The sequence below is a fragment of the Falco peregrinus genome, chromosome 5 (assembly GCF_023634155.1).
Source record: "Falco peregrinus isolate bFalPer1 chromosome 5, bFalPer1.pri, whole genome shotgun sequence".
In the NCBI taxonomy this organism is placed as follows: domain Eukaryota; kingdom Metazoa; phylum Chordata; class Aves; order Falconiformes; family Falconidae; genus Falco; species Falco peregrinus.
Window position 1 is genome coordinate 29744431 of NC_073725.1, and position 18383 is coordinate 29762813.

General features: G+C 40.4%; 1 protein-coding gene across 6 annotated transcripts in view; it reads left to right on the top strand.

Moving 5' to 3' along the window:
- Positions 1-18383, top strand: part of TPK1 (thiamin pyrophosphokinase 1) — a 313129-nt gene that overhangs the window by 202673 nt on the left and 92073 nt on the right. The window lies entirely within an intron of this gene.

An 18383-nucleotide genomic window follows, 5' to 3' on the forward strand; every position in this document is an offset into this window, starting at 1 on the left:
GGAGAGGAACATAGAAATCCAGAAGGTATGAAAACTGAATTTGGGTAAATACAGGGTTTTGATTATAAATGGAAGGGGAAAAAACCAAACCCAAACCCAAACTTTTTAATTAGATTCCAGTAAGTATAAATTTAGCATACAGCCCTTTTGCATGTTGAGTAGCCACAAGGATGCCTGCAGGAACGGAAACAAAAGAAAGATGTAAGGAAAATATGAGCAAGCTCCTGACAAGCACATCAGGCAGAGCTCTTATGTGGTCTGAGTGGTGCAGTTCGTTATGATGGGAATCCAGCTAGCATCAACAAGGGAATTTATTTAAGATGTGTTATTTTTATGGTTTTCAGGTCTGTTATTCCATTTATTGATTCATAACACACATAAAAGATCTTGCTGGGCTTCTGCTTATAAGGTTTAATTTAAAGGCAGATATAAGCATGAGAAAGTCTTCTCTAACAGTGGTACATTTATTTGTTTGGAAATACCTTTTCCTGATGTCAGGGTTTCTAGAAGCTTGACTAACTTCCCCACTTTACCTTGGAAAGCTTATTTCTTTAAAATAAATACCATTCACAGACAATGTGCCAAAACCCTGCACCACGCATGCTTCATTGTAATTTGAGAAAAACATTAATAAGGTTCTATGGGGCTATAGATTTAAATCCACAGGGGCAGATGGTGTATTAAGAACTCTGAAGTACTGCGTCTGCAGGAAGGGTAGTAGATGCAGGAGCTCATTTGCCGGTATGGTGAGGAATGACTGATCCTTAGTTGCACAGCTAAATGGACAGAGTAAGGAGGAAGGAGGGCTCAGGGATAACTGTGGTTAAAAACCTGGAAGTGAGGAGTAACTCTCTGGCAGTTATCTGTGGGTGCAGTACTTTACTGACCACTGCAATTTCATTTTAGGATATTTTAAAGAACAGTGAAAAGCTGAAATAAGACAGAGAATTCCCGATTTAGCCTACAGAACACTTAGATGAACTGGAAAGACTTATAATTATTTTCATCCATCTTTTCTATAAGTGGCTTTAAAATGCCATGCCTATGGTTGCTTTCAGAAGAGTCTTCAATGAATAACTAAACCTTTTGTAACTTGAAAAAAATTCATGATCTGTGCATTTAAAGAGAAAAGGGAGGTTGCTAATTGTTTGGGTTTGCTGGAAACTTCATGTTCTGGTTTTAATAATGCCATACAAGAAGCATTTAATACGTTTTTGTTGATGGGGGGAGTTCCACAGGATACTATTTTTTTCTGCCGTTCCTGGCTGTCAGTCTGCATGGCCAGTAACTGGCTGCTGTAACTTCAGGCTATTTCTAGTGTTCAGAAATAAAGGGCAGGTATAGGGGGCAGGCTGGTTAAACAATCTTAATGCTGACTTTGACACAAAATTGCTTTTCATTGTTGGTTTAAACTTGTCACTGTCAGCATCTTCAGTCAACTGTCGTGGTACCTCCAGATAATAACATTAATCCTGCATGGTTTAGATAAAAATCAAGTGAGTAGTTTATACACAGAATGAAACAAGTGTCCTAAGCTTGGAAGTACTGGAGTTTTTTGTATGGAGTTCGGTGTGATATTTTTTTCTTGTAAACAGTCATGATCATGACATTCTCTCTTTTTCCCCTCTCCCCTTTGTAATTTAAAATCAAGGTAGGAGGGAGTTGAACACAGTAGGAGACCCACTGACTTTTTGAAATGCAAGTCTGGAAACTGTGCAACAAATGAAGCAAGGTTTTGAGATTCAAATGCTAATGCAAATGATGAAGTTAAGAGCATGTTGCTTTTTCTATAAAATGTAAATCTGAAACCTTTCTCTCTTGGGGAAAAGAATGATGTTTATTGGATTCTTTGGATGAAATATATGAGCAAAATATAACTATGCTTTTGCTTCAAAATAATATTAGCCCTCCATTCACTACAGCAGGAGACTAGTACTGGTTCTCTATCACGTGTACCTAGACAGAGGCTAAAATATTTGGATAGAGCAGAAAAACTGGTAATCCCCTAACAGCCCTAGAAAGGATACTTTTTAGTTAGTTACTAATGCAGAATCTATGAGGAGGATGGTGTGAGCAGGCATCTAAGTACAACATAAAATCTATCAAGTAATCACTTTGAAAGAGTTATTTCATGTTATTACAGTGTTGATACAGAAGGGTAGAGCAGAAGAAATAAATCAGTATTTAACACACTTGTAAAGGGTCCGCAGTGTTGTAGGAAACAGGCTTATAGACTTGCTAAAAGCCTTCAGGGTGACAGTGAAAGATGGCAAGGACAATGCCTGATTTGAGATCCACTGCAGACTACCAAGCAAGGAGGAGCAGGTAAACAAAGCCTATTTTCATCAGCCAACAAAATTACCCGAATACCGAATGCCAGGGTAATTGGTGTTTTGAGTACTGAGGCATCTCTTGGGAAACAGACGAACAGACAGTGCAAGTTTTTGAAATATATTGATAAAAATGTTTTGGCATGGAAAATGAGGAAAACTACAAAGAAGTAAACTCTTTTATATTCATTTCTGACCTGTAAGGATGATGAGAGATAGAGGTGAGAAAAAAGACAGGAAGAATTACACCCTGTAAATACCTGTCTCCGTGGACCCTATGGAGAAATTGGGTTGTAGGTTGAGATTTAGGTATATTCTGTAGGTATCTAAATTTAGATAAATGAATTCCAATATAGGTCAAATTACTAAACAAATATTTAAGAAAAGAAAGCAGGCATAAAATGGGGTGCAGTTACAGGAGGGCCAAAGCAATGAGAATGTAGTTTGTAGCTGCAGAAGTTATAAATTGACAGTGAAAGATTTTCTTTCATCTGAATGGGAAAGAAAAAACTAATTATAAACAGCCTAAATGTAATGCATCTTCTGCTCAATCTTCACTAAAGCAAAATACTCCATGAGCAGATAACCAAGAGATAAAATCAGTACCAAAGTCCGAAGACTTTAAATTGCTTCAGAGAAAAAGCAAATAAAAGATTGAGCTGCCTTTGATTTTGCCAGCTCCAAGGGTCGTTAGTTTTTGTGTGCCATGGAACACTAATTAGGATAGGAATCAGAAACAGGGAGACTGTAAGAATTCCAGGAGATTATGCTTGCTCTGAAGCAATTTCTAATGTGATGATTGGAATTAAAAGAAAAGAAAAGAACAGAAAAAAACCCCACCCAAGTATCTTTTTACTGAATAGCCATCATATTTATTTCTGTAGTTGGGGGAGGGAGGAAAGCCTGAATTCTTAATAGAGAGTAATTACTCTTTATAAGCAGGAAATTTTATGCAACAGTCCATACATTTTATGCTCAGAATTTTGGTAATATCAATTACCATTAGAATATACCCTGGCTGAAGAGCATTAGGCCCTTAGAGTCATGTTTATTATGCTGGCCATGCTCAGTATGAATGGCTTAAGGTTTCACATACATACTTTCTCATTTTCTGGTTGTGTGCTTCTCAGGAGTACAGAAACATTAGCTTCTGTACACTGAGCATAAATTATCTTTTATCTGTAAGTTTTATGGCAGTTTGTAATACAAGGTAATAGGATTTATGACCAAGAAATGAGAAGATGTCCAAGAGTTAATGAGGCCTGTCTTTTACATATACTGAGCAGTTCATTTTTCCCCACACAGGATTCCAGCCCTGGGATGTAGAGAAGAATTGCTACCTACACATGAAAATGTGTTACAGCAGCACATTTTTGTCAGTTAGCTAACTCTTTTGAAAGAGTCCATGAATACTTTGATAAACCTTTTGCTTGAACACAGCTTTTCTTGTGAGTGTATTTCTCACAGCCTTCCCTGTGAGAAACGATGAATAATTTAACATCATAGATAGTGGTCCAGCAGCTAAATATAAGCAGTAAGAATCAGGAGTCCCATCCCTTATTCTTGCCTCTTTACTACCATTTCATTGAAGTAAATTGTATAGTCTTTTGATCGCAGTCTCCTGGTTTGTAAATTGGATAAAACCCACGTCCTCTCTGAATGGCTGCTGTGAGGCTCGTTTGGTTTTTTACAAAACGCCGTTACATCCTCAGTTCTGCAATGAGGTGGAACATAGTATTATGGTAACAGGAACAACAGTGCTAATAAGACCCTTAATTAACATAAATATTGCCATGCCGTAGGCTGTGCAGCTGGTTGGCTAGCCTGGTCCCCGGTTAGGGTTAGGGTCAGTGGGAGCCAGCTATCGTGCTGGTGGGCAGTGCCTGGGCGCAGTCTGGGTTTAGCACTGGCCACGAAGTGCTCACCGAGCCTGCGGAGGCTGCCACCTCTGCTGGGGACAAGAGAGAACAGCCATACGCGTATGAGCAGTGCTGTGCCCGTTCGCCTGAAGCCCAGAGAGCGTTACCCGAACCCTTGTGCAGATGCAGAAAAGCCGTGGAGATCTGCTCCTGGGTGGGACGCTGCAATGGATGTAAGGGAGGGAAGGTACAAGACTGGAAACTTTACTGGAGTTTGTTGCTGCGCTTCTCTGTGCCAGTGTTATTTGGTTTGCCATGTGTCCATGCTTGTAAAGTTTAATGGGAATTTCAGGGTATACACCTCCAACTTTGGAGTTTTCTTCTGGCAGCCAGAATTTCACAGGAATTTCAAGAATGAATTATCAGATCGGTTCCGTACTGCCTCATAAGTGTAAGAAGTAGATCTGGCTTTTGCTGGCACTCTGGAGAAATCCTTAGTGAGCGTGCCTCTTCTGGGGGATGACTTGGGAATTTAGAAATACAGAGATAAGCTTTAACGTCTCTTTTTCCTGTATTATTAGCACATTTTTGTGGGTAAATTCAGTTGCACAAAAGTCCCAGTTGTCAAGGAAGCAGTTTAAACATATATTTAATATTTAAACAAAATATTTAAACATATATATTTAGTACTTGAAATATTTATTGTCCTGAAAAGCTGTCTTTCCTGTTCGCTATCTGCTTTCAAAGAGCACTGTTGCAATGTAATCTAGTTGACAAAGCAGTGAGTCTCTGTGCCTCGAGCTCCCTGTAGGTCACTTGAATGAGTCTATGAAATTCATAAATATACAACTTCTTGTTCTTTGGTAAATAGATCTTTTTGTGACTTTTCCTGTGAGAAAGCCAGCCATTCAGCTGGACAGAAACACTGCTGATATAAAAAATATTAGCAGTGGAAAAAGTCTTACTCAAGCCCTTCTCTGGGAGCCTGACTCCTTTACAGAAACCTTTGTAGCAAGGGGGTTGTGCTTCCCGGGATTCAGCAGCACATTTAAATGGCTTTTCAGGAAAAAAAGTTGTTACACTGGTAGTTTAGCTGCCTTAGTTTCCTTCTTTGGTAAGAAAGTTTGAGGATTTGGTGACAGCTCAACTTCCGTTCTTAAAATAAGACTGCTCAGAGTTAGAGCCTGTGTTTTACTTCTTCTCTAGGAAAATCCAGCTGGGCTAGTGATCATTCATTCATTCTTACCATGTATTTTTGTAATGGGCCTGTGTAAATGGCTCCAGGTCCAAGCAATTAAGGTTTATTTCATGGTAATTTATGGCTATGAAGTGGTGTGGCTTCATGTTTACCACAAGATTTCTGTATTTTACTAGATATCAGTAATCCAAATTCAATTCATTTTGGTCAATCACATCTTGGCCTCAGGAAGATTTATTTGCTATCTTGCTTCTTGCTGTTACAAAAGGAAAATTTTAGCGGGATTTTCTCTTAACAGCAAAAGTCTTTGTAACTTGGTTTTATTCCAATGTCAGCAAATGTGTAGTATGAAATATACAAAGCATATATAGTATCTTAGAAATAATAATTTGCTTTTGAAATTCTCATATCCTTTGAAGCAGTTTATTTATCATCAGTTAAAAGTGCAATTTGCATCAGCTTTATGAAATATTTGGAATTACGTGGCTTTTTTCACGGACACTTTTGCAGATGATGACATCTAATAGTTATGGATTGCATCTGTATAATGGAGACTCATGCAAATTTTTTAAAAATCAGATTCATAAGTCAGTTTGTTAGCTTGCAGGTAACCACTTTAAAAAATTATAATAATAAAAAAAAAACCCAAACAAAAAAAACCTTATCTATCAGGGAGGAAAGGAAAATACCAAACTATCATTGCCAAGTACAAGAGTAGTGTTTACTAAATGTTGTTTTCAACTGCTCATAATTTTTAAGAAACAAGTAATACTCTATAGCAGCTTATGTTAATCACACAGCTTTTTTAAAATTCACATCTTAATTGTTGTCTGCAAAAGAAGGTGATGTAAGGAATTTAATTGGATGACTTATGTATTTCTAAATTCTTGAGTCATCCAGTTTGATTCTGAATCAATAGCTGGTGTTTGGTAAGTTTCAAGGTTCTGCTCTCAAGATTTTTCAGTCTTTTTTCCAGATTTTTAATCACTTACTACAGCAGCTGATGGTTGATCACCTAGGAGAAGATTGACCCTTAATAAGGTCTTCCAGTGAGGTTCCTGCTCTCAGTTGTTGCTCCTAGCTGATGCAATATGGTCTTGTTAATATGGTAATATCTATTTTGCTGCCTTATGGAAACCACCAGAAGTTTTCTGTTAAAAAGCTGATTTTCTTAGAGCTGAGATCTTTCCCAAACCTGCCAATTACTTGTGTTTCCTTTGAAGTCTTAATCTCTCCTTTCATCCCCATCTTAACAAACTTCTTTCCACACTGCTCTGATACTTTGGGGGTTTTGCATGCAATGTAGTTGGGATTAATAATTTTCTGTACTCTGAAAAAATTCTGCTGCACAAGTTGTCTGCCTTATGTTAAATGATCAGCAGCAAAACATTTGACATTTGCTTACTGGTGCAACCTGATGATTAAACTCAGATCCATGGGAAGCTGCTGAAACGTTCTCCTATTTTGATGATAACAGTAAGCTGAGGAAGACCACAGCAGTATCTTCACTTGCTGTGTGTTCATTTAATCTTTCTTCTGTAATGAAATAGCAGAAAGCTGGAGTGTGCGTGCATGTAGGTGTTCATTCTAGTTTTGCTTGGTTCTCTTTCCAGGTAGGACTTTGATCCTGTATGGACATTTGTAGCAAGCTAAAGAATTACTAAGCTTTCTCTGAATAGATTTTTGACAAAAAAAAAAAAAAAAAAAAAAAAAGGGGGGGGGGGGTGGCATTTTATCAAACTGTTAATACAAATTTCAAATACTTTATACATCATTTAATGAGCTTTCTAAAAGGTACCATAAATTGTACTTTAAAAAAGAAAAACTATTCAGATGCTTGTCTGTATGAAGATCTCATGGAGTGGTGCTTTTGTAGTATTTTTATGATTATTACTGCAGTTTAAAGTATTTGTCTACCGCCTGATACCTAGAGGGAGTAATACAATGTTTAGAAGTTTCAAGGTTAACCATTAGACATAAAGAACTAAGGGGACTTAGAGGGATAATTATGAACACTTTCTGTAACTTGCCTGATCAGAGGCCCCTCCCCTTACTAATTAATCATCATACAGCAAGATCTTATTTTCCCTTTCTAATTTTGTTTCTTCTTCTTTCCTTTCCCCTACCCTCATCCCGCACCCCACCCCCTGATTTTTCTTGGATCCCATCAGATGTCTTTTCTTGGTACATCATGATATTTTATTTTTTTATTTTAGTTTTGTAAAAAATATTCCTGCTTTAAATTAAGCAGCCACTGCTACCCTGAAGATTTTTCCCAGGATTTGTCTCCTCCCAGCAGTTGCAATTCTGTGCTATGAAGCATTAATTTATCAATGCCCTTTTGTCATTACAGCTTCGCCCATTCCTCTTGGGTCTCACAGGATTTCCTTTTGGTTCTGTTGTACCAATGACCAGAGTGGCCTCATCTGTGTACTACTGGAAACTATTGGGGTGATGTCTACTGCAGCATGCCTATGAATCACCCTGAAATTTTTGCTGAGTTGTAACTCTTTGTTCAGCTTTACTTGTTAGCCCAGATTTCTCAAGTCCTAGGATTCTGTGCTACCCACTAAGTGACACTGCATCTCTGAAGGCATGTTACTGCCTTGCTTGAGGTGAATTTCACCGAAATTTTAAAAGAAGAGGTTTCCCCTTTGAGTATGAAATGGATTTCAGTGATAGTTTGGCGCTATAGGATTTTTTCATTCCTCCCTAGCATTACAGAAAGTTCTGCAGGGAAACTAACAGGTCTCAGAAGTCTGTAATCTGTGACAGGGCCTCCTCTGGAAAGAAAAGGAATAGAAGCTACTTTATTGTGTACAATTAAAAATATATCAGGGAAAATCAATATTATTGTTCCTAGACTGAATTTAAGTGACAGTAAAAATTTAAGTGATAAGGTGATAAATGATTATCTACTACAAAACCAGAAAAAATCAGAATGCTGAATACTTAGTGGCTGGCCCAGCCTGAAGGGTTTATAGATTCCTTTAGAGGAAAACTTAAAAATTATCCTTTCTGCTCACATGTAAGTACTGGTATTAGTTGAAGATGCACAAGGTAAGCATCCTTATTCTGGCCTCAGTTATATTTGAAACTATGTTATCTCTTAAATTCAATCCTTTTATGAAATCTCTTAGGCTTTTCCAATCCCTTACAGTATCACTGTGAATTCTGTATCTGCCAGGGCAGTGGTGTCAACTGTATGGATTTTCTACATTTAACTTATTGTTAAAAAAGGGTCAGTGCAGAAGAATGATAATATTCAGTCATGTCTGAGGTTCTAGGGGAAATGCTTTACTACCCTGATAAACAAGATTTAGCTAGAACTATTCAGCTTTGCCATGGGAAGTGATTTACTTCACAATCCAATTTTTCTTCATGTTGGTAACTGGTTACATCAGCACTCTCTCTGCTGTAACAGAACACCCCAAGAGGAAACCATGATCAGGGCTTGAGTTCTTCAGTGTCTTTTAAGGCTGTAATGTGTCTGTCACTCATGTCAACTGCAATCAAAAATACTTGCCAACAGTACAGCTGGGTCCAGTGACCTTCATGGGAGTGTTGGCTTCCAGCTTCTAATCCCAAAATCAAGGTGTTTGGAGTGAATGTGTTCCTGTTAAAAGCAAGAAAAGGAGCCTGGAAGCTTGTGACTTGACGGCAGAAGAAAGGCTCCTTCCCCATCCTCAGATCTAAATGTGCAGCATTGGTGCAGTGCCCTACTAGCTAGTGAAAGCGAACGAGCTCCGTCTGGGGGAGCCGTCTTGATCATACGCTGCAGGTAACGGTGGTGGGAGATACCCCTCTGCAGGGGACAAAGGAGCCTGTCTGCTGCCCGGACATGCCTGCATAGGAGCTGTCGCTTGGCAAGGGCTTCGACCTGCGCAGATGTTGCAGAGACACTGCTAAGGCTTGTCTAGTCCTTGGGCTGTTACCTCTTCTCATCTACATGGGCACCAGTGATGCTGCCGAGGGAAACCTGAAGTAAATCAAGACGGACTGCAGAACTCTTTAGGCAAGCTTACATGCAAGCCTAAGTAGTGTTCTCTCAATCCTGTAGCTGAGGAGGACGTGCTCAGGCAGGTGCAGACACAACCTGTGAGCTAACAGCTGGCTGCGTAGCTGCTGTCACAAGAAGTGCTTTGGCTTTTATGATCGTGGGCTCCCCTGAGGAGTGAGAACTGCTAGTGAGAGACAGGATCCGTTTGACAAAGCAAGGAGAGAACATCTTTGCCAACAGGCTGGCCAACCTGATGAGAAAGGTTTTAAACTGGCTTATATTGGAGGGTGGTGATGGCAGCTTGTAGTTAAGCGAGGGAGTAGTGTTTAGAGGCAATAAGTTCAAGGGGCAGAGGAGTTGTGGGAGAGGGCCCTCAGGGAAGATAAGACAAGTCAGAAGAAAATCCATCTCCACAAATGCATGCAGCCTGGGAAACAAACAGGAGGAACTACAGCTCCATGTGTGGACACAGAACTGTGAACTCATTGGAGTAACTGAGGAGTGGTGGGGTAGCTCACATGGCTGGAGGTCTGGTAGGGAGGTAGCAGCACCTGGGGAAACACAGGCAAGGAAGAAGAGGACAGTGGTGGCCTTTTTCGGGAGTGAGCAGTTCATGGTAGAAGGGAACCTGTGGGAGCCAGCTCTCAATGTCAAAGCAGCAGTTTCAGTGGTGGGTCACCAAGATGGTTCTGGGCTGGACATGTGCCCAGGGATAAGAGGCTGAGGATACCAGCCTTCTTCAGCATGGAGAGCAGAAGGCTTTGGAGAGGCCTAATAGCAAACTGCCAGAATCCGTGAGGAGGAAGCCAGGCTTAGGCCTGAGGTGCCCAGCAGAAGAATGAGATTCTGGGTAACTCCAAGGATAAACTTCTACTATTAACATGGTTACATACAGGAATAGCTTGCTCAGAAAATCTCTGGCTCTGGCAGTGTTCAAAACCCAATTGGAAGGTGGCAGTCAATGATCTCCAGAGACCCCTTCCCACCTAAGTGATTCTGGGACACTTGTGGAGACACAGGTAGATCGAACAGGTGTGTTAGAGCCATTGTACAAGTATCTGTTGGGAAGAATTTGGAATCTCCTGATACAGAAGACTATGTGGCCATATTCAGAAATAGTATCGTGGTTTTGTTACCTTGCAAGGGGAGATTTGTTTTAGTCTCTTGTGTAACCTCTCAGAAAAAAGTGCTGAAAGGAGAAACAATCCTTTAAATGTACTAAGGAAGTGCCAGGGAAGTAAACAGTCTATTTAAGCTCAAGGCCGATGTTAGAACAAGAGTAAATTGCTTTAAACCACTGATGGATAAATTTCTATCAGAAATCATAAAAAGTTCTTAATCATTGGTCTGATGAGATTCCACAACAGCTTTCCAAAAGGGAATAATGGGGAGGAGGGAAACAGTTAGAAACAGAGCTCATGATGTTGATTGTGTGAACATAACACTTTCAGAGGTTGCCAACATACAACCTTATGTTAGCATTGTGTTTCCAACTGTCCATCCTGCTTTTTGCACTTGGAGCCTGGCAGTGGCCTTAGTCATTTTGAACCATGAGCCGTATGATCTGTGACGGTCTGCGGGCAGCTTTTCAGTGGTGCCACTTTGCAAATGGTCAGCATTAGCTCCAGCCCTGGCTGTGGATTCTGTTTCACAAAGTAGTTCCCTTTCACATTTTATTTACTATACCTGGAAATCTAGGCATTGCTTTTGTGTATGCCGTAAGACATCACAGATCTGCAAAGGTAGTTTACAATCAGGGAAGTTTTACTAGTGTGGAAGTGTATATACCTTTTGGCTACTGATGTTACTGGTACAGGATAAATTTAAGCATATGGCAAAGCAGATTAATGACATCTAAGCATGTGCTTAAGCACTTCATTGAATTGTGGTCTGCAGATGTAAGTATAGTATCTCATCTGGTGTATAATTCCAAGTTAAGATGTCTCTGCATTTTCCCATCTACATGACAGCCAGTGATGCTTCGTAGGGAGTATCTGCATTTCTGTGGCATCAACATCTGTTTCTGAATTATTTTGAGTGGTTAATTTTCATTAAAAGTTCCCATCCATTGTTAATTGAATTATGGCTTTCAATTTCAGCAATGTCAGGTACCTGGGGGAGAAGAAGGAGCCTACACCCAGAGGGGAATCCTTTTATTCTGATGAAAGAATAAATTATCAGATTGAATAATAATTAGCTTGCAGAATTCTCTACTAGTAACCACAGTGTTGGCAATGAAATGTGCCCTTGCATTATGAGTCTGAGGTCTTCCTACCTCACAGCAAGGTAAAGATTTTTAGATATATGCATCTAAAAGCTGCATTGCAGCAGGTATCTCTCCTTAGGCTATTAATAATGAGGTCACCTTGTTCAGTCCTTTCTCAGCTATCGTGTTCCTTTTGGGGCAGGGAAAAGAAGAAGCCTCTCTGGTAAAAAAATGTACTTTTTTCTCCTCTTTGTAACCACCAGCAGTTTTTCCTCAACTGGGGGAAGTATTCAGACTGAAGTGAGAACAGCTGATGATCTGGAATTAGTCTTCTGTGCAATGATGCCACAGGCAGAGAGTCTCATTAGCTGCGAGCTTGCTGAATTTCTTTAAGGAGGAGCTGTGCATCTCCTTTATGTTAGAGGAACCTGGGAACTGGAAATTCATAAGGCATTCACTGCCCCCAGGGTACCAGCTGACACTTCAAAGCAGTTAAAAGAGCACCAAGGGGGACTGAGTAGGTCCCTGAGGGGCCACTATGTCTCTGCGTGGAGTCCCAGACCCTGCTGTTCGTTCAGGATTGCGTGGGAGTTATTTCCCTGTGTTGGTGGTGTGCAAGCTACTGCATGAAGCCTTAAGGCACCCATGCTCATTAGTTCTTGAAATCCCATGAGGAATATGGAGACTCTGGCATATTCCCATTGTGTGAGAGGGGTGGCCGCAGGCAGGACTCTTGAGCAGCAGCCTAAGTTATCATAAACAAATGCAGCTCCTCCGCTGGGCCACATGATGCATGCCACGAATGAAGGTGTGCTTCAGGACCTGTGCAGTTATGGGAAGTAGCTGATCATCTCTACTACACATATTTTACCAGTTTTCTGTAAGCTCAATGGTATCAACTGAATTAACAAATTAATTACTTCAGCCTGGGATACTTCTTGGTCTTTCATTTAATTACTTCAGCCTGGGATACTTCTTGGTCTTTCATTTATCTGGCTTATGGATTTCCTTTCTTACCTGTTCACAAGTGATCAGTAATACTGCAGAAATACCAGGCAACATGTAACCTCCATTATAATTTATGGCTATTAACGCCCTTCATGAACGTTGCTCCTTTTTTAATTCTCTTTTGTACTTAAACCTAGTTCCAGATTACTGTACTAAATGTGTTCTGTGTCTCCTTAAGGAGGTATTATGAAGCTGCTGATTTAGCAAACAGGTTTTCCAACCATAGTCTAGGAAGTTTTTAAGGGCTTCCAGTACGGAGGCACACTGAGCTGTCAAGCGTATTCCTAGAAAACTCTTAGGAGATAAAATACTTAAACATTCTTTTTTATTATTATTATTCTGAGTCACCAGGGAAAGTGAATCAGTTTTAGCTATTTAGTGTAGTCTGTTAAAAGGCACTAAAAGGTCAGAAATAACTGTCAGCACTATGGTGAGCTGCCTGACATTGGTAATACACTTCAAATGTGCAGCTGAGGTGTTCCTCCTCCTCGTTTATGGTCTCTTGTGGCAGGACGGTAACATTTGCAAGCATCAGCCCAAGCCATGGTCTTCAGATAACGAAGCGAATGTAATGGCTCATTTCTGTAGCCCTTGGAAAACCATGCATAATGAGTTCAAATCTCTCATCTTGAAAGACAGTAGGAGCTCATGTTCCTGAGCCAGGCTGAGGCAAGCCCTGCAGTTCAGTTACACAGACACCCTGCTGGTGTCTCCTCCTGGAAGCCCCGAAGCTTCTCCTGCCAGGAGCCTGCCTCTGGTTGCTCCCGTGCAAACTTCACTTTCAGCTGGGAGGAGTGAGAACAAGATCTTCTCTCTGTGAAGCCTGGCAGTGTTTCTCCATGGGACTGGGGAAATGCAGGGTGATTTGAAGGCCACTGGTTTATGACTCAACATTTTTTCCTGTCTGAGGGATAAAAATCCAGCGGTGAGGCAGGTAGAATTTACCTGAAGATGCTTTCCCTGCACGGACTGTTTTGATAATTCCTGATTCATAGTCATCTTGGAGAGGGAGGAAATGGTGGTGAAGGAAATCTGAAAATAAGCCTGGTGTTTAGACGTGCCTGACAGTCGTCCATACAGTTTTACACTATGGTGTGGTACTGCGGTACCATGATTTCTTTCCTTCAGATTATATACCTAAAATCAGGCTATTAGGGCTATGTGTATTCTCAAAATTTCTTTATCATGAGGGGCAGCTGACATACTGAGTCTTCAACAGAAATAGTTTTTTTAGAAGAATCCATAAGACAAGGAATAATAACTTACCTAGCTTTTCATACAGGCTCTGATCTTCCATTAGTGAATCTCAGACTACATCTCAGGTCACGTCTTTAGTTAGATTTCAAGGTATATTACAGCGAGAGAGAGACAAAGGCATGAGGAAGTGAAATGATTTGCCCAGGTACCAAGGGAGTCAATACCATATTGAAAATTGAATCCAGTTTTCAGGGTTTCTATCTCCAGTGACCTGTCAGCTGGGACCTTCTGTCCTACTTCTTGGTGCTTGTGACTTGATTAGGAGTGACCTTTAGAGATGATGGAGGGTTTTACTGAAAGTGCTTAATCCTCTACAAAAAATCACAAAAGTTCACTTTTCTGTAATAGTCAAAAATTCATCCCAGCCTCCTAAGGAGAAATTCTGAAGAAGATGGATATGTATAAAGTAATTAATCACAGTTCTTAAGAAGCATGACAAAAAAAATCACATCTGAATGTGAGAATGTCATGGCTTAGATTGACCAAATATATATATTGCCAATCATAACAACAGCTGATTATTTCTAATAAACAATATATCCAGGAACGAAAAGAAAAGAAGAGCTAGTCAGAGTGTGGCAGACAATTATTAGAAATAATAATTTCTACTTTTTTACATCTTTTAGCTTTCTGGCCCTCTGCATGAGCAGTGAACGTTGTGCCATCCAACGAAACATTATTCATCTCATCACAATATTACAAGTTCTGTTTTGATTGTCATAACAAAAAACAGTTTCTAGGGGCCATTAGGGGATGGATGTTTGTTCCCTCCTGTCTTTCTTAATGCGTTAAAGATGTGCAGGTTAGAAATGGAGAAGGGCAAATGACTGTAGCTATCATAGCCTTTCATAGGTGACTGAGCAAAAGAAAATCCTAGCATATCACATAACAGAGCTTACAGCAAGATTTGTTCTCATTCTGTGAGGTTTCTAGGAAATTCATTTATCATGTCCCAGTCCAATGAGCTGTCGTGAACATAGCCTACTCAAGCATAGCTATATGTTGCTGCTCTTTAGTATGTGGTCAGATAAACTTTTGTGGTTTGGATGGACAGGCGCATTTTTCCCCCTTTCTTATCCAAACTAATCTCTAACTCTAGATGTTGTAGAAATCCCTAAGCAAATAATTGGTTCTTTCCTTTCTCAGAAGAGCTGCTGACCTGTGTTTTGAGAGAGGCCAAATTTCTTGAAATTAGTTTAAAATACACAATTTGAATGCTCATTCACCACAGTTGTATAGAACCAGCATACATTTCTTTCTCTTTTTCTTTTCTTTTCCTAAAAATAAAATATTTCACAAATATGTGCCAAAGTATCTGAAGTTTAGTGTTCAGCACGAAGCAGAAGACTGAATATGCTATGAGAAAACCAGAGCCGTGTCTGTCCTTTGATAGAGGGAAGGCATGGGAGGTTTTTAAGTGTTGGGTTAGATCTGTTACCTAGGCCAAGTTAGGCAATAACTTTGGAAGTGGAGGGAAAACATTTGCATTTAATGCTCTGCAGGAGTGAGATTGGTGAAAAGATGCAAAGAGGAGAGAGAGCAATGCAAATCTTGCCACTTACTTATGGACTGGAGAGGAGAGCACTATGGACTTTAGACAGGCTAGAGAGGGAGAGGTGACATAAATGACATGAAGAACTAACAGAGTATGGTTATGTTATTTATCTACTGGGATAAAAACCTGAAGCGTTTGTCATCCTATTGTATTGTTCAGGAAAAAAATTAAGAAATGCTCATAATCTGGATCCATGGTAGGTTGAAAAGGAGGTCAAAGTAAACTCTAAGGTCATAGCAGAAGTATCTGTTGCACGCCTCATCTGTGCCCAATCTTCAGAGGACCCAAGTTGTTCCTTGCACTCTACAGCTGTGGACTTCAGCAGAAGCTGCAGTAACTCCTGAGGTGACCAAGAGGGTCTCAGTACCCCAGTTATTAGCTTCAGAGAAATAATGATCAGTGCCTGAATGTGGTGGGTTTGCTGTGAAGGTCTGTGGCGGTCCCTAGCAGTTGTACGTGTGTGCTGGGTGCACTTTACACAGCGTTACCACAATTGCTCCTCCCTACTCAAACGCACACTTACACTCATATTCACTCTGCTTGTGGTGTCGACTGCTTCCTTGGGCAGTGTTTATTCCCGTAGGGGACAAAATGATGGGAGAGGGTTCTTCTCTTGATTTTTTGGAGGAGGGAGTGATTCATAAAGTTCTGTTGCTTTGGTTTTGATTTTATGTTAAATCAATGCAAATGTTCACCAGTACACTTACAATGCTCTACATTGTGTAGTAAGTAAGTAAGGTGTCAGTGGTGATCATGCACCACACCAGATAAAAACTGTGCTGTTACTATTTCTAAAATCATGATTGGATAAGGAAAGTAAAAACAGAATGGTGAGTGAACAGAGATTTAAAAAAAAAAAAAATCACAGGTAATGTATACTTGTGTGTAGTAAATTATTCCTTAGCACCTAGTATGGGCTGCATGGGTAACCTCTGTTCAGAAAAAGGTACTTCTTGTTATATTTGTGTCTCATTTTTCTCATTGATTGTTTTAGGCTTTCATTGGGTGAACATTTGCATACATGCTTACCTCTGTTCACTTTCCTAGCCCCAGTCAGATCAGTGGAGATGCTTCTGTGAGTCATACAGAGTAATCCAGGCCTCTCATCCCAAACTGTGGGTGAACAAAGCAGGGCTTTCTTGTCAGACCTTCATACATGAGCTGGCACAAAGGGTTCTCTGGATACCTGGCACTGTGGCAAGTATGCGGCTGGTGTGGTAGGTGGAGACATGGCCAGCTGAGGAGACAGCCACAACAAGACTTGGAAGGCAGTCAGAAGCAGAGGGAGGTATGCTGTAGGATGAGCATTTTTCCTGCCTGCACCCTCTCTCTGCATCACAAATTTTATTCCGGCACAAACAAACTCTTCCATTTCCAAGAAGACAGGAGGTCATGCAAGGCGGCACACATCTCTTTTCAAAATGGGCTGTAATTGGCATTAGCCACAGCCTTAATACTCATTACCTACAACTGAGTGGCACTCAAAAAGTCTGTTTTTTCTCCATCCTAAGAAATTGTCCTGGTTTTCAGCTGGGGTAGAGCTGGTTTTCTGCTTAGTGGCTGGTGCAGTGCTTTGTGTTGGATTTGGTGTGAGAGCAGTGTTGGTGATACGCTGATGGTTTTGGTAGTTGCTGGGTAGTGCTCAGACTGGGTCATGGACTTTTCAGTTTCTTAGGCCCTGCCGGTGAGAGAGCTGGGGGGAGCACGAGAGGCTGGGGGGGGGGGGACACAGGACAGCTGACTTGGGCTGGCCAGGGGGATATTCCATATTATTGGACATCATGCTGAGTATATAAGATGGGGGAAGAAGAAGGAAATGGGGGGACACACACTCGGCGTTACAACATTTGTCTTGCCAAGTAACTGTTCTGCATGATGCATCCCTGCGCTCCTGGGGATGGCGGAGCCGCTGCCTGCCCATGGAAGCGGTGAATGAATGCCTGGTTTGGCTTTGCTTGCACACACGGCTTTTGCTTTGCCTATTAAACCGCCTTTATCTCAACCCATAGTTTTCTCACTTTTACTCTTCCAGTCCTCTCCCCCATACCGCTGTCGGGGGAGTGAGTGAGCAGCTGCGTGGGGCTGGGATTAAACCAACACAGAAGTACTCAGAGGGAATGAACAGAACTGCTTCCAGCCTGTTCCTTACCATTGAATGGCTCCGGTCAAAATAGGTGAGAGCCAAACAAAGCCAATGTAAAAGGTACAGCTTCTTGGAAGTAGTTTCATCTCTGAATAGCTGGCATGATTTCTGTGAAGTATCACTCAAACATGACATATCATGTAATACATAATGAGGATAGTTTGTTTTAAAGATTGTATGTGTGTGTAACTATAAATATATCACAATGATAAAATTAGTCATGTATGAAAAAGTAAGATTCTCTGACTGTAAGAACTCTACCTTTCCAAAACTCCTCAGATTTTTTCTCTGCTGTGTGGGTGTGTTCTTACATACCTGGAGAAAATTATATAGTTCTAAAAATTGAGTGTTACCCATTAAAGAACATTTTGCTCAGTTTCATTATAGGTCCATAATACATTCTCAAAAATGGAACATGATTTTTGAAGAGGAGGTTATTAACCACAGTGTTATAACTGTAACGCTCCTGGGAATGTGATGGATGGATAGAAAGAATATGCTTATAAGTCATTTGGGGACAGTGTTTTGTCCACTTTTTTTATTGTTATGGGGGAGAAAAAGCAATGGAATGATACCTGTTGGAAATTACTTGAAGGCTATGCCATTTGAACTGGTTGATGTTTCTGCTGCTTTAGAAGTGTGTTTCCATTTTATGATAGTAAGACAAATTAGATAAAAACTGAATAAGTGTTTTAATTTACAGCTTGTAAACTGTAAAGTAACAGAGTTAAAACATTCTCAGTCTTCTCCGAATGTCATGTACATGTTTTTTAAAATGAAAAATGAGTATAACATTGGCTTTACAGTAGAAATATCCCAAAGACATT